This window comes from Nelumbo nucifera, chromosome 4 (genome assembly GCF_055504915.1).
Source record: "Nelumbo nucifera cultivar China Antique chromosome 4, China Antique-T2T, whole genome shotgun sequence".
Taxonomy (NCBI): Eukaryota; Viridiplantae; Streptophyta; class Magnoliopsida; order Proteales; family Nelumbonaceae; genus Nelumbo; species Nelumbo nucifera.
Window position 1 is genome coordinate 33,306,485 of NC_142652.1, and position 17,912 is coordinate 33,324,396.

Genomic DNA, 17,912 nt, shown 5'->3' on the forward strand with positions numbered 1-17,912 from the left:
AAAAATGAGGAAAACCTCTAAAAATCTTTTTTCTCTCTCCTTATCATGTCCACAAATCTCAGATCGAACGGACCAACAGCCAACTTCTCTTTCTCTCTCCACCAATAGTTTCCACCAACACTATTAAAAGATAAAGGAGCCGTAGAGGTACCGCAACCCCATGAGCTCTGATGGACCCAAGGGGGCTTGCCACCTGTCACTGACACTCACTACAGTTAATCCAGATTAAACACTGTAAGTCACAGTGGACAGAGATCAAAAGATGCCTCCTCCGCCTTGCACCGTGTAATTAATTTGCATCATCCGTAATAGACGCTTTACTCCCCCGCCCTACACGTGTCCCAAACCAGGTACGTGGGACCACCCCCGCCCTCCGTAGGGTCAATGATGATGCGCGTATCTCAGGTGAAATGAATCGTGCATATAACAAAATTGGTATGGTTGGTAGGGACGAAAATGGAAAATTAAGAGAAGGCGAGGGCGTTGCGCGTACGACTCGTAATAATGATTGATTAAAATCACTGTGACCGTAGGATCTCGACCTAGTGGGGTCCACCACTGAAACCTATGGTGTATAGGATAATGGGAATGGAACACTGTAATTATTTCCGTTAGACTTAACGGCGTTGGTGCTCAGCACGAAAAAGCTTCTCCCTTTTTAATGCCGTCCCCATCACGGACGTGACGTCCCCACGATGCTTCCCTTTCCAACACGAGACTACGAGAGAGATGAGATAGGACTTGGGAGGCGACGCCGCACTGCCAATCCACCCCCCGTCCCCCACTCACCTGGACCATCACCACGTGATCATGACACGTGTTAACATGCAGTGGTCCCCACTGATTTTCCGTAGACTAGACTAGGCACCTCGCCGGAAAACGGAGTTGAGCAGACAGCAGAGTGTGACCCGCTTGGGTTTCGACGCCCTTCCCTGGCGGTGGCGGGCTGGCGGCTTCGCTCATCGCTCCTCCCCCTATCTTAGAAGAGTCTTCACTCTCTCATCTCTCCACTCTGCTTTTATTTTCCTCATTTATTCGAAATAAAAAAATTCTTATTTCGATTTTTATTAATTTTTTGTTTACTTTCATTGATGAAATTGTTTAACCGTTTATTTAAGAAAACCACGCATGCGTGTTGACCAACTTGTCCAAGAACTCGCCGGCCTTTCTTTATCAAATGAGACCCAACCAATCTAACGGCCGAGATTCTTCATCTTTGAGACTAGTAGGTCCCACCAAATTCCTAAATTAGTGCCGATGGGTGGGCCACAAATGGGTGATTCAAAATCAGAGGGGCTCGACAAAAAAGGGGTCATTTGTCAGGTCCCAGAGGCCAGCGCAGATAGAAATACAGGGTTTGAAGGTTTCCTCTTGTCCTCCCATCCTGGTGTGAGTATTCCCTTCATCGGAATTGGAACTCAAGGCCCAATTAATTATTAATTAATTGTCCGATTAATTATTAATTACTTCTTTCAATTAAACGCTTAATTTAAGGTGAATAAGTACGTATTGGAATCCGGGCATAATGTAGTGTAGTAGCAATTGTAAAATAAATCAAAGGAATCAAACGCCGATCTCGACGCGAGAATCCAATTATTAATAGAGTAATTAGTGTTTGTTAAGTAGGATTAAAGGCTTAATCAAATCTAATGTACTTTGTTTATGGGGGTGATGGAGTTTTCGGGCCGGCAAGAGATCCTATAAAATAAACAGGTATTACAAAATAGATTGATTAAAATAAATAATCAGAGATTAATTGGAATTCCAATTTGTCCGGAGGAATTCCCATGTGCGATTCCATCCAGGGATTTGAAATTCCAGGGTCTGCACTCTGCAGTGGCAGATGAACGGAGAACCAGAAATCTTATCTCCCAGGAAGGAGGGTTGCACTCACATGAGATATAGGTACCATTATTTGCTTTTTTTATTCAAACCAGTGGATGAGAAATTTTGGGTTTTAATTGGGATTAGAAATGAAAAAAATGGGTTGTGGTTTAGGGTTTAGAGGGCAGTGTTTGGTATTTTGGTGGATAACTTGAATTATTTAGTGAATTTTAGAGGGTAGAGGAGGAGGAAAAATGCTTCTTGTTTTTTACTTTTTCCGTTTATGGTAAGTTGGCGGGTTTTGATTCTGTCCATTCAGAGAAATCAGAGAGAAAGAGAGAGAGAAATTGTATTCCGATTTCAGAAATTTTAAATCTCATGTGATCATTCGTACAGAGATGGGAGGGTTTCTGAATTCTGATGTGAGTGAAGGAGAAGGGATGCTTTAGAAAATACTTTGGAAAAAGCAAAAGTAATTTTTTTTAACAAAAAAAAGAAGAAGATAAATAGGAGGAATAGGGAGGAGAGAAGTGATAATAATGATGTCAAATCGGTTGTCAAAAGGGAAAGAAATGGACTGGAGTAATGTAGAAATATAATTGGGGAGGTTGAAAGACAGAGGACTCCGGTCCGATGGTCCCACCTCCACCACCAGCCTTCCCCCTGACCGTACGACAGGACACCATCATGATAAGCATGTGAGGTGGGGGCGGTGGTGAATTGGATGGTGGGGCTTACACTGAAGCACACATAGTCCCTCATTGTACATTGGAAGCAGAAAAAAAGGGTTAAATCTATAGTGTTCTGATAATGACCATCCATGGCCCAACTCAGAGGTGAGAGAGAGAGAGAGAGATGGGAAGGCTGTGGTCCCCACCTGGCCCTTTTCTCGTAGGACCCACTACCTTTTTCACTGCAGAGAGGGTGGGAATTGGGAAACATTCAACCCCCCTCCCCACCACCACCACAATCTTCTAGATCATCATCTCATTGTGATGAACATCCTCATCTAAGCTTATCACCAGAGAATCATTTACTTCTGGGGTCTCAATTCTCAAGGGTTTTTGATTGGTGTTGGATGGATTAATAAGTTGATTTTGGTGTGTGAATGACCAAATATGAGCTCAGGCTGAAAAAATTGGACCCAGTTGAGAAGGATGTTGAGGGTCAGAAACTCAGAATGAATTGGGTTTGGCTAGTTTTGAGTTGGGTTCTCTCCATCAGTCCATCTAAATCTAATCCATCCAAGTAGAGGCCATAGAGCTCTATCCCAGTAGGTCGAGTTCTGTTGCTTTCATTTAGACCTAACTCCTAAGCTAATGGTGTCTGTGCTGTGTGTATAGATAGATAGCTTCAACATGAATTTCTGTACAAGAAGGGAAGAATCTGGCATGGTTTCAAGAATCGCCAGCCTTAGTCCTTGAATTGAGCAGTTGAAGTTGGCTTGAGGGGGGTACATGTTGGACTGCTGTGGAGATGACGACTAGGGCTGGTTAATAGGACAATCCTCGAACTCACTGGAGCAGGTTTCGTATGCTATTCATCAGTTTACACTGGAACCAGGGGAAATGAGTTTGTAACAGACTCATGTCAGGATCCAGCTCAATCCCCTTTTATTTATTCAACAACTTATCTCTTTTTCTTTTTCACTTTATTTAATTTTTAGCTAGCTCCCTTTTCCAACCTGTTTTGATCCATTTGGTCAAACCGGTGGTTTGGTCAGAATCCCGGTTCGAATCAAACTTTAACCCACAAAAAACCTTCACTAGTCTCAGTGAATGACCCATCGACCCAAATGATTGAACCATTGGTTTATTATCTTTTTTAATTTTTTTATCAATGCTAATAGCAGGTTGACCCATTGACAGTTGAACTACTGACACGTTATTAACCCAGAGATAAAACGATTCAGCATCTGACTGGGTTTTAAAACACTGGTTTGTGTTCAGTCAGAACCGGATATCCCACCACCGATCACAAGGTCTCTCTCTCCATCTTTGTGAATTGTGATTCCCAGACAGACACCATCCACCCATGAAAGTTTATCTCCTGGGCAAACAGGGCCTCTATTGGCTGGACGGCCCTTGTACCTGCCGACAGGCCTCTTCTTAAATTCAACAAATGGAGGGATCAAATGGTTGTGGGCATTCAATCAAATCAAGCTCAAGCTGCAGCACCAGATCTCTCAGACAAGACCTAAATCGATGGAGCCCATCTCTCCATATATGTGAACCATGAATGATGGAGGAGGAGTTGGAAAACACTCTCAGCCTACAAGGCTGAAACTCTGGTTATATACATCTTTGTATATATTGTATTGGAATTTGTATTCTTTGGTCTCTCTGAGACACTGAAATCTTTCATTAGGCCCACCTGGTTGTTGGTGCCCATAAGGAAAGATCCGATTATCAGTATCACTACCTGTGTCTAGGTCCCATTTCTTTGTTCTAAACCTACCTTCATTGTCTTGTTCATATGTCAGTTCATAGAATTTTAAGACTAATCACATTATTTTTGGGTCATTATCCATCTAAGTGCTATGTATTTGCTTTAATCCTACCACTTCCTATCTGTTTTTCTTTCAATTAATACCCAAGGTTCAAAGTATAATATACATGATATATATAAATATAATACATGCCATACCACCAATGTCAGATATCTCACATTAGCATCCTATATTATCAATAAATGGATCGTAGCATTTTACCACGCTTTATAGTCCTAGTGCCCACGCAGACTAGCTTTGCACAAGTCCATCTAGCCTCAGCCAAACACTCTAATACCAACGTCATCACTTGTACTGCACGATTGCAATTGGGAGATATAGTATAGGCTCTAATACCATTTGTTACAGTCTTAGAAGAACTCACCACCAAAAGTTATCTGTTATAGGGAGAGAATCCAAGCACATATATACCCTACAACAGCATCCCATATTATCAATATGGGACAAACGTAACATATTTAGTTTATAATTGATTCGAAAACCAATACATACCATACAATACACACTGATAATTTGAAAATTGTTCTGCCATTTAAATATAAATATTGATCTAGGGTTCCTAAGTAACAGTTGAAGTGGCTGAACAAAAATGATGACTTGCTGTTTCATTCTTTAGTGAACAAAGTGATCCAGTTCTACCACTGCAGTCCATATCAAATAGCCCTAAAGCTTTTGAAGAAAGACTTGTATTAATTGGTTATGTATATGCTCAACGCCTTTATATTAATATTTCTCAACATATTCCATTAATGCAATGTGGTTTATTTTCATTGGGAACCTAAATACTGATAAATAACGATAACCAAGAAAAAACCATTTACCTCTTTATCTTTATTAAGTAAATGAAATTCCAATTCTCTCCACTTGTACATGGAATGAGAGATAGAAGGAACCCAAGCATGACAACACCATTAAAGAACTTTTTTTTGGGGCTGCAAACCATTAAAGAACTTATTCTCTATAAAATAATTTGTAAACTAAAGTAATACATAATCAAAAGGAATGCAGCATAGATTTGAAGCTATTTACGATTTCAGTTCATTGTAAAATGACAAATAGCCAGATTGGAAAGAATGATTCTGTGGGAATTCTACTTTCATGAGAGGGAGAGGCATTTTGTTCTTTGCTGTGGATGATGAGAAAAGGGAGAAGGAGACAGTTACTCTCATTCACACTTCACAGTGATTGTACCCACTTCCAATGAGGTTCTCTAGATTCAAGAATTCCATCACTTTAATTTTGGGGTGGCACCAAAATATGCAAATGGAGCAGTAGTTGTGATGTTGATTTATTCCACTAGAGGCTTAAGACTGAATTCTGAGAATCACATAAACTAGTTTTAATTCTGTGGGCGCACTCTCCTCAATTAATCTTCCCTTTCCCTTGGTACATAATTGAAGCAAGTCGCTATCAGAGATTCTCTTTGTTAGTTTGTTATTAGTTTTAATGAATCTCTTATCCCCAAAACCTTTAGATTGTAAAGCATCCATCCATTTGTTTAAACCACAAAAAGTAGCATTTATTTAGCATTCCTTATTTTTTTTAGTAAGATGAGCATTTATTGAACTTTAATCTGTCTCTAACTAATATTTTGTTCGGCCGTGATTGTTTGACTGCAATTTATTCTTGGAAATAAACTATAAACCAACCTTTCTTTCTAGCATATAACATGAACATTATGATAAACATAAAACAATACAGACAATTACTGAGCACCTGACATGTCTCAGGTGCAATGATCAAAGTACCCTTGTGAAGCATAGTTGTGGGATTTCTATTATTCATTCCAGTTTCAGATTTAATGCATTTTTTTAACCTTATTACAATTAATAACTAATAGTCTAATACCCATAAATCAAAATTAAAAGAACTGGTCTGATCAACACCAAAACTGGAGATGATTTGAGAAAAAAAAATATGGAACAAGAAAAGAAAAGAAAAGGGTTTGGTGTAGGTGTAGCCACGAGATGCAACTGTGTTGACAGAGTGGTGTGCCACTTGGGAGGTCAGTTCCTAGCACCCAAAATGAGTCCAAAAACCTGCACCCAAATGGGTTTGGCAGTGGCACCAATTGGTACGGATTTGATGCTGGGGGACGGACCCAATTGATGATACCCTGAGAGACCCAGGACTAAAATCACTCTTCTTTAACGAGATTAATGACTCAGAGGTGCAAACGTTTTTTGAAACCAAGAAGACCCTGTCAGTCAGTCTGTCACTCAACGATACAATTATAAGGTGCCTCCTCCCTTACCAAATCAGACAAGAGATCATCCAACTTTCTCCTCTCAAAAACAGAAATGCTACAGCAGAGTCACTGCTGGTATTTGACAGAAGTACTTTTTTTTACCTTCTTTTTGCTGTTGAAGATATTTTTATTTTTCACTCCTCATTTGGTTTTGTGGGGATTTGTGATTTTCTGTGGTGCTTGAGCATGATGACTTCTACTTCAATATATAATTTTTAACAGAGGTTTAGAATTTAGATATCCATTAACCATATTGGGTCTCATTAAAAACATCTTTTTAATTAGGTCTCTCTCATAATGAACAACTCCCACTTAGGAAGATTACCAATTCCTTGTTTGGTTTGTAGGGATTTTTAACTTTTGTGTGGTGTTTGAACATAAGGAGTTCTACTTAGCTTCAATATACAACTTTACCCAATAGAAGCCTGGCTCTCCATTAACCATATTGGGCCTCAATAATAACATCTCTTTTGGGTCTCTCTGATAAATAGAGCAACCATTTTTTACCTTCTTTTGTTGTAGAAGACTTTTAACTCCTTGTTTGGTTCGTGGGGATTTGTGATTTTTTAGGGGTGGGGGTGGTATTTGAGTATAAAGAGTATAAAAGGAGAGTTCTGCTCCAATATACAATTTTACCGACCAGAAGATTAGATCTCCATCAACCATATCGGGTCTCATTATAAAGAAAAACTATCTTTTACTTTCTTTTGTTGTAGAAGATTTTTAACTACTTGTTTGGTTTGTGGTAATTTGTGATTTTTTTTTTTTTGTGGGGTTTGAGCACAAGGAATTGTACTGCAATACCCAATATTGCCAAACAAAAGCTTAAATCTCCATTAACCATATTGGGTCTCATTAAAAACATCTTTTTTTATGTCTCTCTCATAATGAACAACTCTTTTTTACCTCCTTTTGCAGTGCAAGATTTTATTATTTTAAGCTACTGGGGATTTGTGACTTTTGTTGGTATTGTGTTTGGGCATATGGATTCAATACACAGTTTTACCAAATAGAAGCTTAGATCTCCATTAACCATGTTGGGTCTCATTAAAAACATCTCTTTCAATTACAATTGATGATTGTTCAGGAAAGATGCTCAACAGATTAGATGGTCATGATCACGTGACAAAGGAGGATATGGTAGATATCCTAGGTGGACCACAATGACTACTAGTCCTTTGAATGTGTTCTGATGTCCTATGTGTAGACATCAACAACTGTTTGACCCATTTTCCATAGTTGCCTCCATAATTCTGGGGTCCCAGAAAATGGATCGTGCCCCTAATGTTTTTGAGACAGTTGTTCCATTGAAGAGGGGGCACAGACATATGGGTGGTGGGCTCATTTCTGTGCACTTATTGCTCTATCTTTAACAGTGCATGTTGTTTAGGATCCAAAGCCTAAATTGAAGCCCTAAAAGACCCTCACCTCCACCCCCACCCCAAACCATAAAAGAAAATAAAATAAAAATATTATTTACTTTTGAGATGATTCTTTCCCTTATAAAACATAGTTGGGATGATGCTTAAGCATTTCTGATAGATCAAATCAACTCCAATCTGGTTTGTTTTATAAGACTTCCAAATCAGAACCCACCAAATGGTGGTCTCAACTCTCAACATTATCTCATGGCTTGTGCACTCAAATTCTACATTTAGTTCAACTGTATTAGGCACTTGATTTTTGAGATTTTTTTTTTTGTTTCTTCCTTGACTTCCCACCGAGAAATTCATGGAAGATAATGTAGTTGGTCACTCAGCACCCCTCGTTTTGGATTGCCAAAACAATTCTATCTACAGAGTATTTTGCTTATTAGGTCATTAAACTCGTCTCAAGTTTTGAGCGAAGCTCCCTTGTAGAAACTTTTGATTTATACTTAAGAAACCTAACCATATTTATGGACATCACCTATGCTTGTAGGAGAGTTTTATAAATAGTGAAGAAGCTGCAAATTGTCACAAGTGAACTCTTCGCCGTGCCCATGAGTGCCATCCACTATGCTTTTAATACGCCTTCAGTGCATCATGAGTGTGTCTTGGCTGGGGCTATTTATGTATTTTGTAAGGGGGGATGCCAATGGCAATACTATAATTATGTAGTATGATTTTTCAGCATTTTAATGTTTCCTTTTGTCACTCTCCCAAAAGCTTAAATTACTCTTTGAGGGGAGATAGGTAGTCAAGTGTGTCAATACCATCTAAAAATTAAGCACGAGGTCCCCTCGACACAAACTTGTGTGTTTGTACTTGCCATCATTCTATGCAATACAAAGAGACTTTTTACTAATTTGTGTGCATTCTCTATTGCCTTTGTGTGTGTTATTGCTTGTTTTCGTAGGCTTATTTGACCCAATCGAGCATCGCACAGGGCCTCGCCGATTAACCCCGTGACGATTGGTATTAGAGCAAGAGCTCATTGCTAGCACAACCTAGACATCAAGGAGGAGATCGAGCATGGACTCTCCCCATTTAACGATGCACCCGCGGATGACACTGCCAAAGACAAAGCCCTGAAGGCTTGAGCACTAAAACCTAGCAAGCATGAGAAATCTACTAACAAGCACACAGTCATTGACTTGCATGTGCTACGGTGTGAATCCATTATAGGCGATATGCGAGATCAAGTAGACGAGCTCCATCAAAACATGGAAGTCATGGAGTGTGCGTTGGTGGAAGCTAAAGGCCGCCTGAGCGGGGTCGTGGAGGAGGTCCACGACGTACTCAATGGCATGCTCAAGGAAGTTTGCAGCACTGCGCACCAACAAGAAGGAAGCTCATCCAACTTGCACATCCAAGACAAACTTGATAGTCTTTAAGCCCAACTTGACGAAATGAGAAGCGAGTGTGCAGCATTAAAGAGGACCATATCCTCCCCAATGGCCATCTAGGCCCAAATAAATGAAATTAAAGAAGAATGGTTGCCATGAAGTCAAACTTGTGTACCTCCTCCAACATCTAAGCTCAACTAGATGAATTCAAGGTAAAGTGTGTAGTCCTAAAGAGAGTTGTTGCTAATCCACCCAACACCCCCACTATGCACACTCCTTTCCACATCAGGATTAGGGAGCCAACTCTTTGTCTTGAAACAGGCGATGCACGTGAGCTTGACAATTTCTTGTGGCAGATGAAACAATATATTGTAGCAGCCAACATCAATGAAGAGATGATCTAGGTATGCACAACTACAATGTATTTGATCGATGTTGCCATGTTGAGGTGGCACAAAAGATGTATTGACATTGAACAAGGTACGTGCACCATCAACACATGGGTTGATTTCAAGCAAGATTTGAAGAGACAGTTCTACCCAGAGAACGTGGAGTTCCTTGCTCGTTGAAGGATGAATCCCTCAAGCACGATGCCTCCCCCCACGACTACGTCAAGGAGTTCTCGTATCTTGCCTTGGAGATCACTGACATGTATGATAAACACTTGTTATTCAACTTCATGGATGGGCTACGACCATGGATGGAACTAAAGCTCCAACGAAGAGGTGTTCAAGACCTTGCAACCGCCATGGCAGTGGTCGAACAACTTAATGAAATAAGATTGTCGGATGATGAAGACGTCAAGCTTGCTAGCCCACACACCTCAAATTTGAATGGGGAAGACAGGCAACCAAACTCTCCTCCGAAAAAGTAGCCTTACCAACACCGACCACCAGAGTACCAGAAGGGGAAGTAGCCATAGGAAAAATGAAACTCTCACAACAGCAGATACCTAGGGAGACCAACCTGTCCTCCCATGTGCGACATTTGTGGGGAGGAGCACTTAACAAAGCATTGCCCAAAATGAGAGAAGCTAAATGCTCTTATTGCCAAACTTAGTGATGATGAACAGAGCGACAAGGAATGGAGTACCCAGGCACCAAGAGTGGGCGCCCATCAACTTTTCAATGCCATGATGAAAAAAGGGACTACCTCCAAGAAATCCACCTCAGTCAAGAAAGGGCTGAGATATGTTAACATAAACCTTGGCGGGAGGCCAACCAGAGCCCTAGTTGACAAAGGGGCCACTCACAACTTCATATCCATTGCAGAGGCCAAGAGACTTAACTTGGTAATTTCAAAGGAGCCAGGATGGCTCAAAGTTGTCAATACAAGTGCTAGACCAATCGAAGGCATGGCTCGCCAAGTGACACTTCAAGTCGGCACCCAAGATGGAGAGATTGATCTTTTCGTCATTCACATGGATGATTTTGATGTGGTCCTAGGCATGGACTTTATAATACAAGCAAAGGCAGCACCATCTCCACATCCTCGACACCATATTTATCCTAGATGATCGTTCATCTTGCATGGTTGCAATGACTGCACCAGCTGACAAGCCAAAGAAGCGCGTCTCAGCCCTACAACTTTTCCATGAAGAAGTCATGTCTGAAGCCAGTGACGAGTATGAAGCAGAAAAGATCCCCACTCTTGCAATCAATGCAAACAAGTCAGAGTATAGACGAGAGCGTAGCAGGAAGCGACCCGCCAAGCAAGTCATCCTCATCATTTCAGCAACAGCCACCATCACGTCTGCCTTCAACCATCAAGCTCAATAGAAGACCCAAGGCCGCCACCAACAATTATCGCACCTACTACTATGTCAATCGAGGAGAGAAAATGCAACCCAAAACTCTTAGGGTTCACACCCTTGCTTTGCCTCAAACCAATCACCATAGTAAACTTGTGAGGAATTGTCCTTAGGAAAACATCCATGGGAACCAATACCCCAAAAATCCAAACCATCCTTTTGACATAACCTTGGCCTTAACTTTTCCTACCCTAAAACTAGAACATCCGAAATCTTACCTTGAAGCAACCTAGAAGGGACTTTACTTGGGACTTAGCCATAGGTTTTCACAACACAATGAGCATCTTCAAGCCATCCACCCAACCCTATGCCCAGGCTTGGAAGAGAGAGAGTTCGTGAAACAGTCAAAGAATCCTCCTTTGTCAACAACAGATCCATGCAACAAGTAGATGCTAGTCTTCGAGGACGAAGACTTAATTGAGTGGGGGAGACTGTCACAAGTGAACTCTTCACCGCGCCCAAGAGTGCCATCCACCATGCCTGCAGCACACCTTCAACGCATCATGAGTGTGTCTTGGGTGGGGCTATCTATGTATTTTGTAAGGAGGGATGCCAATGGCAATACTATAATTATGTTGTATGATTTTTCAACATTTTGATGGTTCCTTTTGTCACTCCCCCAAAAGCTTAACTTACTCTTTAAGGGGAGGTAGGTATTCGAGTGTGCCAAGTGTAAAGGTTAAATACGAGATCCCCTCGACACAAACTTGTGTGTTTTTGCTTGCCATCATTCTATGCAATACAAAGAGCCTTTTTACTAATTCGTGTGCATTCTTTGTTGCCTTACGTGTGTTATTGCTTACTTTCGTAGGCTTACTCGACCCAATCAAGTGCCACATGAGGCCTCACTGACTAGCCCCGTGACTGACCTCACCATCGAACTCCAATAATTAATATTCAAGGTGGATATGCTTATTAGATGAGAGAAAGGGAGAGGGGAATAAATGAACTAAAATTTTGTAATGGTTGTCTTGATGTGAAACTAAGGCTATGTTTGGTACAATTGGTGTTTCCTGAAAAAAAAAAGTGTCACGTCTGCGCCAACTAGGCATGGGCGTTTATAAGGACTTGAACCATTGTTTGGTTCATTTGTTTATCAAAAAAAAAATGCCAAAAACATTGTTGCCTCAACTTTGATGAAAAAGCTTTGATTTTTGTGCATCTAAGCGTTTGGGGGAGCTTCAAATTCTTGCTTCCCCCAATTGTTGGGCGTTTCGTGAAATGCCAAACTTACCTAGCGCCAATGTGTCAGCCGAGCTGGCTGAAGTTTGAGTTGATCCTATGTATCTAGGCCACCAAAGAGCAACAAAAAAGTAACCCTAATAGGCTAGTATCTGCTCGAAGGCAGCTCAACTGCATACAACCACTGCAAGTATCTGTTCAAAGGCAATCCATCATCTTCTGTACAAGAGGTTCAGCAATCGGGAAAAAAAAAATTGTTGACGTGCCGTTTGACACCGGTAAGTCCTTTGTTCTTGCTATTCTTTTAGGGAAATTTGCCAATAACTCTCAATTGTTTTGTAGGTTTAGCCCTAAATTTGTTACTAAAGCACAACCAGAATCTTCCTCTCTACAGGAGGTTCGACGACTAGAAAAAAATCACCGCTGATCCGTCCGACACTGGTTGCCCCATCCGATCAATAAGCCTTTATTCCTTGAATTTTTTTTCAGAAAACAAAGCCAATAACTCCCTTTTTTTGCAGGTTTCGCGCTAGATCTGCTACCAGAGCAAAACCAATCCCATTTGAACTTTCATCCAATAAAACTTCTGATTTTTATAAGTCTTCTTGACATAAGCTTAAACATCTTAAGTAAAAACTCCACTTTCAAAGTTTATTTTCAAGGTAAAAATAAATATTTTTTTATATAATAATTTTTATCAAACAAATATTTTACCAACAAAATATTTTTCTTAAATCCAAAAACAAAAGAAAGTAACATACAATGAATGAGATAAGGTTAAGAGAAAAAAATGGATAATTTGCATATAATATACATCAATAAATATCGACTTCACACTTTGAGGACCTATACCACACATTTTGACAGTTAGATGTGGTTTGCATCATAGATCCACCATTGGATCTGAAAATTAGCCATTGCATGTAAGTATGGGTAATTTAGACCATTGGATCAACTAATGACTCCTATACATCCAAGTGAAAAGTGTCACAACAAAACACCCATATGGTTGTTTCTTGAAACGTGCCACCAAACAGCCAACCCATGAGAAAATGTTTATTTCTGCTAAGTTGTAAAGTAGTTTTATAAGCTATTTCTTTTTTCTTTTTTTTTTTTTGCTTCATGGGTCTACACAACAGGGGGTAGCCCATCCCCTTTCCCTTAAACCCCCCCACCCCCACCCCCTGGTGGCAGTGGGATTTGATCCCAGGTCTCTACTCCAACAAATCAGAGAACCTACCAACTGAGCCACCATCAGTTGGAGTTTTATAGGCTATTTCTTGACATGCTCAAAACAAGTCCAACCAAATCACCCCTCATTTGATGAAATCATGCATACTAGAAGATCTCCATTTGGCATTATATGAGATGCAAGGAAGTTCTTATATTTGGGGCATGGCTGCTGCAGATTAGAGAGTAAAATGGTAAGATCGTTTTTACTGCCAACCAAAATAAAAAGTAAAATGGTAAAATGGGTGTGGATGAATTTACTAATTAAGGCAATGGTCAAAGGCTTTCTATTCTGTTACCAAAGGTCTTGGAACGTTGGTTGTCAAGTAAAAACTATTTATCTAAAAACTAAAATTTACCACATGGAAAAGTGGGTCATTTGGAGAAGCACATGAATCCATTTAAGATTGTCTCCTCAATCAAGAAGACATCAAACCCATCTCTGAAATGGCTTAACTGAATGACTTATTGCTTTGCCATGTAGTGGATAATATAGTAAAAACAATATAATTATGTTGATATATCAGTTGTCTTTTTGCTTTCAAAAACAGAGCCAACCATATTGCCAAACACCACTTAGAGATATGATAATCAAATAAACAGTCAATGTGCCATTAAAGGATCTTACAACCAAGGTCCAAAATATCGATATGCCCGATACGTCGGTAGAGGCGTACCAGGCAGTATCAGTAGTTTTTTTTCTTTCAAATCCGGTTCAGAAGGGCCGGTTTAAGGTCCATCCACCCCTTGAACCAGTCAAAACCCTGATACACCCTCTGTAGGGGCATATTTGAGAAGCTCCCAATACGAGCCAATACGTATCAATACTTTCAACCTTGCTCACAACCTGCTGAATAACTTATTCATTAAAAAACAAATTAATAAGCCATTTAGTTCAGCCACTTTAAGCTATTATGAAACTGCCCCCTCTAAGTCAATTTATAATAAAATGTTAGGACAAATACCTGGATTACAATGTTATAGAAATTTTAATTGTAAAAAAGGTATAAAGATAAAGAATTGAGTCTAGGCTATCACATGCCCGATATTGTGCAAATCCTGTTTGTGAATATTACAAAGAGAAGAAAAGAAGCTGCATCAAACTTATTATAAAATACCAACATTTTAACTTGGGCATTTGTATTTATACTAAAAGGAATATAATATACATACAACACTCAATTCTATAGAGAAAATTAATAGTATTAGAGGCTATAAATTAAGCATTGTTGAGTGATGGTAGTTGTGCCATTTTCAATTTGGGGGGGGAGAGAGGCACGTGTGATGTATTTGGCTAAAATAAGGTTGTTAATTGACTTCTTAATTACATGATTTTCCGTATACATGAATGCTGCTTATCTTCAACCATCTGTTGACATACCCAGAAAGTTTTTAGGGCTTAAGCCGCCTCTGTATATTATAATATTAATATATCACAAATAGGAGCTATTAAAAATGGAACAAGTGTTAGCTGGCTTTAATACTCTGCAGCAATGTCAACAACCCATTTGATTTTTTTAATAAAATAGCTAGATAAAGTATTAGAGGTTATTAAGCAATGTATTTGTTTGATTTAATGATCCTAGATAAACTATTAGAGGCTATATACTAATAAATTATCAAACTGTCCATAGTCAGTAATGTCTCTAACTGTCTCTAATTAACTATTTAATGCTCTTGATTAAGATCTATCCTTTGGTTGTCTTATAATCTGGGAAATCTTCCAATTTGGGTCCTCTCATTAGTCCATTTGGGCAACTTGCCTTATGAACACCTTCTAATTTAAGACCAAAAATCAACTCAGTATGAGTATATCCTAATTAATTCAGTGGTGATTATTCAAACCCATTTCATACTTTTGAGCACATGACAAAAGCAATAGGTCAGAAAATTATCACATGCTATATCATGAAATCAATTAGTCTTGGAGGTCCCCTCCTACCTCTTGGATTTGAGCATTTGATTCTGATTTAGGGAAGCCTATTTTGATTTTGTTTATTATAAAAACCAAGAGGGCACACCCAGTAAAAATTTACAAAAGGTGCCCCTATCTGTAATAAATTTAGCCTGGTGATATTCGTAGGGGTGCTCTTGTCCATTCAAGGAACTTACATATATATGGACTATAATAGCTAGAGGCATGCCCTAGTTATCAAAAGGAAGAAGTGGGGATGTGCCCAAATCATCACCTGAACATTTTCTCTTCTCATCAGTCCGGGCTTGGCCCAGTTGTAGGTTGGATCCAGGCCCATCACCAGGGAAACAAAAGAATTAAAAAGGAAGAGAGAAAACCCACTGACCTGGTTTTTGATTTACGAGTTAAATCAAGGGGTGGACAGAAAATTCAATAAAAGTGGCACCAGATGAAGTGACACATGGAGATTTTCTATCAACACAAACCTGCCAATTGATTCTCTTTTACGAGATCAATTAAACCATATGTCAGCCTGATCTGATGATTTAAGCATCTCATAAATGGACCCTTGTTGAAAACTACTTATCAACCATATCTAGCCGTCCAAAGATTTTAAAAGAAGAAAAAAAAAGGGGGGGGGGGGTAGGGGAGAAGAGAAGAAAAGATGAAAGATACAACTTGTTTGCTTGCTCAGACCATCAAATTGTGCTAATTCTTTCTCCAGAGAATCTTCAGTATGGGGCTCAAAATTCCAGATTTTCAGAAAAAGATGAGGTGCAGTTGTTCACTCTCATCCCTTGAATGCAATAGGTCCCAGATGCTAAAATTGCCAGCCCATGTCTACATTTAAAATGGCATGGGCCCTTGCTCCAATAAGGGCTCTCTCACATGAAGAGATGCTGCCCACCATTGATTTGGAATCAGAAGGGGGCAACACCCATATAAGATGCCCCACTTGGGTTCAAATGGATTCCAATCCTAGTGTCCAAATCTGCTGCATCATGTGAGAAGACCCCCATTGACTCCAAACCCTTAGATGATTCTTTAGTTTTGTGGATAAGCACATAAAGCGACCTTTCTAGTAGAATGTATTTATTTATTTCTAGGGATTTAATAATGGGAATTGTATCCCTTTATTGTGATAGAATAATAGACAATTGATGGGTTGTTAGAGAGCATGGTTGTTAGCTGGTTGCTTTCACCAGGGGCCAGTGCATGTGAGTTTGATCTATTTTACTCAAAATCATCCTCCAATGGAAATTCATGACTTCATATGGGCTACTGGGTCACACTGCTCAATGAAACAAACCCAACACAATATACCTTGAAAAACAACACCAACCCAAGTTTCTATACAGATGTAGGTCTTCAAAATTATATCTATAGCTAATGCAACAAATATTATATTCTGCTTTTTTATATCTTTTTTTTTTCTTCCACTTGTTTGTACTTATCATCAGAAATAGTCCTTTTATGGAAAGTATTTGGTGAAAAACCGTTTCTTTCAAACAGGGTAGTATGGGTATTTTGAGGGTCAAGATGGACCAAAACGGCAATAAGTAGTTATTGAAAAAGCTCTTATAAATAAGCTCAATCTTTTGGCTTCTTCAAAATGGACTTATTTTCTGGAATAATCACTTATTCGGCCTTTTTCCCAAATGCACATAAGTGCTTATTTCACTTATTTATCTTTTGATATACAAATCACATATAACAACATTAATCAAATTTTTAATATATAAATCACATATAATCAAATTGAATTTCAAAATGCATGGAGAGATGTTTTAGATATAAGACTGAATGCCGTGTTCTAAACTAGATTTACGAGTTTTGTAATTTGTTTGGCCCAATTTCTTACCAGGAGTGGCACAAAGCCGTGCATTCTAACTATCTATATAAATGCATCCCCCACCATACATCTGGAATAAGTGTGAGCCTTTGTGATGAAACCAGGTTGGTCTATGGGCTGTTGACAAAGGCCCATGTGATAAAGGGATTTCCAACTAGAGAATACTTGGAAATAATTCTCTACAAGAATTGTGGGCTTTATTATGGGCTTATAACTCTCTAGTCCAGCTTCTGGACTGGCATCAGCCCTTTGGCAGAAAAATGGAATGTAAAATGGGTCACAATTTTACCGGTTAACTGGCCGGCTGGTTCATTCTCTGACTGTGAAAATTGAAAAAACCATTAATTAACCAGGACCCAGAAAGGTTACCCGGTTACTAGGTCACCAGTCAACCGTATGGTCCAGTCCGATTCTGACAACACGCATTTGTCATAGTTGATAGACCGAGTCATAGAATCATCTGGAGTGGAATAGACATGTCATATCTCATATGGGCCTGGTTGACCTGACAGACTCGAACAGACAACCCTCTGTTAAGACGGGTCTTGGGCCTCTTGGTCCGGGGTCTAATATTT